At 46.5% G+C, this 4858-nt stretch overlaps 1 pseudogene; it reads left to right on the forward strand.

Annotated features, from left to right (window-relative positions):
• The first annotated feature begins 3979 nt into the window (after positions 1-3979).
• Positions 3980-4296, forward strand: LOC102433773 (annotated as a pseudogene).
• The last annotated feature ends 562 nt before the right edge of the window (positions 4297-4858 follow it).

Below are 4858 nucleotides of genomic sequence, written 5' to 3' on the forward strand. Positions count from 1 at the left end.
CACTCCTGAAAAATCTCTTCTGCCCTAAAATATCTCAAGTAGAGATTCCTGGTTTAGGATAAGCACCACAGGTTCCATGAACTGTTCTAGAACCTGGTTACCCACGGGGTTAATATTCTTTCACAAACATCTTCCTATTCAACGATGTGTCTGACATTTGGGACAGCTTCCCCAGAGACAGTGGAATGGCTCCGGACTGCTGGGACTCCCCCCACCTCCACAGTGTTGCTTACACTGTGTGGCACAGACTGCTGCAGCCCATCGGCACCAATATTTACCTTTCTTCCTGGGCACTCAGCCAGACTACATTTCCCAGAATCCCCTGCAGGGGAATGTGGCCATGTGACTGAGTTTCAGCCAATTAAACGAGAACAGAGGTGCTCTGGGCCATTTCCAGGCACAATGAAGAGGAGAAAGAAATCCTTATGGGTGGCTGAAGACTCTGACCCCAGGGCTAAGCCTCGCCTGATAACAGAAAAGTAGCTGCCAGGTAGGCCCCCGAATGACGTGTAAAGGGCCTTCTCCACAGCCGACCCTGGCACAACCAGGGTTTTGACTCTTGTTCACTGTCGTATCCCTGGCACCAGAACAGTGCTTGGCATACACTACATATCACCCAACTGAAGACTCACTGAGTAGAAGGCACACCATTACTTTATGTAGCACTAAGAAGCCAAAAATGCTGCCAATTAAACCATGACACGATGCTTTCGCTCAGCATTTTTATTTTGCAGTTACTGAAGGAGCCCTTGTAGACGTGGTTAGTACAGATTTTCATCATAAACCACTCTCGTGCATAATACAATGGGAAACAGAAGTGAAGTAACTGGGCTAAGGTATTTCTAGACGTTCTCATTCCAAATCTGAGTCCTGTCTCTATGAGAGCGGCCAGGACCATCTGTTCTCACACGCTGCTGTCCGCAGGCCTCAGAGTGATGCAGCATTTCTCAAAAGAAGGAAGTGTCCTATGTGCTGGGCTCTGAAGCCAGCCTTACAACGCTGTGGGTCTGGCTATATCACAAGTGCTGCCAAACATATCGGATTCCCCACCTTCCCCACAACCATCGGTTCTGATTTATTGTGCGCATGCTCTGTGAGCATTGGGGGATTTATTATTTTATTTTTGCTAAACTATTGACATGCACTCTGCATGTTTTGATGCTGGAACTTTTTTGATGTCTGCAAAGGCAATGACAGTCTCACCAAGAAAGTCACGTGGCCAGCAGCAACCACAAGATGCCATCAATTAAAGATACATCTCAATTTCAGGCATTTTGAGTTATGGGAAGGAGATGTGTCAAATAATTTTAAAAAATATGATTGGAGCCCTGACCAGTTTGGCTCAGTGGATAGAGCATCGGCCTGCGGACTGAAGGGTTCTAGGTTCGATTCCTGTCAAGGGCATGTACCTTGGTTTCGGGCACATCCCCAGTGGGGGGCGTGCAGGAGGCAGCTGATCAGTGTCTCTCTCTCATCGATGTTTCTGACTCTCTAACCCTCTCCCTTCCTCTCTGTAAAAAAATCAATAAAATATATTTAAAAGAAATAATAATTATTAAAAAAATATGATTGGAGGTTCCCCATAAATATTTGTTGAATGAATGAATAGATGAAGTCTAGTGAGTGAAAAATGCTTTGACCTCCTTAAAAAGAGGCCTTAAACCCTGGGGATCACACAACAATTCTGAAAAAGCTAAGGTGACTACCAATTAGGCAGCTCTTATTTGGAAATAACAGAAAATGAATCAAAGGGACCTAAACAATAAGGAAAGATAAGTTAGCTCACATAACAAGAAGTCCTGAAATAGGGCAGATCGAGTGTTGGTTGACTCACTGACAACTCAGAAAGAAGGGCCAACGCCTCTCACCATCTTTCTGCTCGGTTACCCTTGGCACTCCGGCTTGGTCCTCAGACCAGCTGCCCTCATGGTTTCAAGTTGGCTTAGTTCTAGGTGTCATATCCGGACATGAAATGTCCAGTGGAAGCAAAGGGATTGTATCTTCCCTATGACCTTTTAAACGTGAGAAAACCTGTCCCAAGAACCCCCAGCAGACTTCTCATCTCATTGGCTAGCCTGGGTCCCATGCCCACACCTAAAGCAATGTCCAGCGGAGAGGAGCAACCCAGAATTGGAGAAGAGCTGTGATAGCATCTCTCCTCACACCATCCTTTTACAAAGGGGAGGTTAGATAGCTTGCTCCTCTCTCAGTTTAATCACTGGCACTACAGGACCACCAAGACTCTAGATTTCCAGCCCAGGACATTCCCATTGGCTGCTCTCTCCTCACTCCCCCAGAGGATTCCTCTGTTCCAGAGGACACTGGCCTGGGAACGCCCGCCAGGCAGGGCAAAGGAATATGAAGGTCAAGAGGCTGCAGCCTAAAAGCGGTTGGAGGCAGCAAGAAAACGCCTGGTTGTTCTGCAAAGTCCTTAGGATGGGAGGCTCCGATCCCCAGGCCCTGCTATGTTGGACTAACCAGACCTCCAGACAGGAAGAATTCTCTGGAAACTGTCAGTTACCAAGCAGCTGAGTCATCCCTTAAGAACTCATAATAGAAAAGATCTCGGTGGAGACTCTATAACATAGAGGAACTCAATATTCTTGTGGAAGAAAGGAAGGGAGCAAGGGAAGGAGGGAGGGAGGGAGGGATAAAAAGAAGGGAGGAAGAAAGAAAGAAGGGAAGGAGGAAACTAATTTAAAAGGTTCATAAAATAATTTACATATTAATATATAATTATTTGGATACTTGTATATGCTAGAAAGAATATTGGTCCTTTTTTGGTGTTTCTATTGTGTTTATTTTATTCATTAGATTCCACGTATAAGTGAAATCATGATGGAAATTTTAACTTGGGAGTTTCTTCAGTTTGATTTTCTTTTATCCCCTGAAGAACTTTGGATCCCTCTTCTTTCTGGTCCTTATGGAGATATGATGATGAGTTTCAGAGTTTTACTTTAGCTTTGGCCTGGCAGCTCCCTAATTCCCTGTTTCTGGGAATTTCTCCTGGGCTCCATGCTGTGTAGCCCCAGGCAAGATAAACCATATGTGCACATCTCTGGGGAGAGGTGAGGGGAGAGAGAGAGAGAGAGAGGGAGAGAGAGAGAGAGAGAGAGAGAGAGAGAGAGAGAGAGAGAAGAAGAAGAAGAAGAAGAAGAAGAAGAAGAAGGAGGAGGAGGAGGCGGTGGAGGAGGAGGAGGAGGAGGAGGAGGAGAGAGGAAGGAAAGAGAGGAGAGAAGAGCACATTGGTCTTGAATTCAAATACCTGAACCTCCACTTAGAAGCTGTGTGACATTAGGCAAACCCCTTAACCTCGGTGGGTTTCATTTATCTATAAATCATGGAGAGGGATGTTGTGAGAACAAAAAAGATAAGTCAATGTGAAAGTGCTGGTATACATGACTCTTCATAAATGATGGTTGAAGTGAAGGTTTTCGTTTCACATCTTAAAGGAGAGAATAACTGGGAGATTCAACACAGATAATGCAGAGCCTCGGCAGCGTCACAATGCCCTCCCCCTCCCCCCTTTTTCCAGCAGCTACAGCTCTTTCCCACTGGAATTTGCTGGCCCAGCTCAGAGCATGCTGCCATCTGCTGGGAGGAGGGGAGAGTGACACCAAAGCACTAACACCGGCCATGGTGAGAAACAACCTGGGAAAGGGGAAGCAGGGACCCAACTCCCCCTGGGCTGTGATTCTTACCCTTTAAGACAGGTGCCCCTCTCACCCTGGCCAGCAGTTCGTCAGAAAAATAAGATTTCAATCAATTTTTCTTTTGAAAAGTGACAGGATATGATTTAGCCTTAAAAAGTAAGGAAATTTGCCCCCTTTCTCCAGCTGCCGTAAGGTGCTGGGTTCTTCCGAGGAAGCTACGGCCGCGTTGGGGTGAGGCCCTGCGTTGGAGTGAGGCCCTCCAGAGACTAGCACCGCTCCCGGCAGCGCTCGCCCAGCACTCACCCTCACCATGGCCTGTCTGGAAGCTCGCCTGCATCTACTCGGCCCTGATCCTGCACGACGATGAAGTGGCTGTGACGGAGGATAAGATCAACGCCCTCATTAAAGCCGCTGGTGTAAATGCTGAACCTTTCTGGCCAGGCTTGTTTGCAAAGGCTCTGGCCAATGTCAACATTGGGAGTCTCATCTGCAATGTAGGGGCTGGGGGACCCTGGTCCTGCCCCCTCCACCGCTGCCCCAGCTGCTGCCCCAGCCGAGGAGAAGAAAGTGGAAGCAAAGAAGAAGAATTTGATGAGTCTAATGATGACATGGGCTTTGGTCTTTTTGACTAAACTAGCTCTTTTGTAACACATTCAATAAAAGCTGATCTCTGTTGCAAAAATAAAACAAACAAAGAACAAAAACAAAAAAAAAAAAAGGAAGGAAATTCTACCCTGGCCCAAGCGGCTCAGTTAGTTGAGCATCATCCCATTCACTGAAAGGTTGCCGGTTGGATTCCAAGTCAGGGCACATGCCAGGGTTGCTGGGCTCAATTCCAGGGAGGGGGCATGCAGGAGGCAGCTGACAGCTGCTCAGCTCTCACATCAATGTTTCTTTCTCGCTCTCCCTCTCCCATTCTCTCTAAAAACCAATAAAATTTTTGTAATAAAAGTAAATTACAACATGGATGAACCTCAAGGACATTGTGTTAAGTGAAATAAGCAGCTAGTCTCACACACACACACACACACAAGACAAATAATGACAATTCCACTTTCATGAGGTAACTGAAGTAGTCAAAGTCACAGAAACAGAAAGTAGAATGGAGGTGGCAAGCGGGTGGGGGTAGGGAGAAACAGGGAGTAGTTTAATGGATGTACAATTTCAAGTTTGCAAGATGAGAAGTTCTGGAGTTGGTTGCACAA

The sequence above is a fragment of the Myotis lucifugus genome, unplaced genomic scaffold (assembly GCF_000147115.1).
Source record: "Myotis lucifugus unplaced genomic scaffold, Myoluc2.0 scaffold_10953, whole genome shotgun sequence".
NCBI lineage: Eukaryota > Metazoa > Chordata > Mammalia > Chiroptera > Vespertilionidae > Myotis > Myotis lucifugus.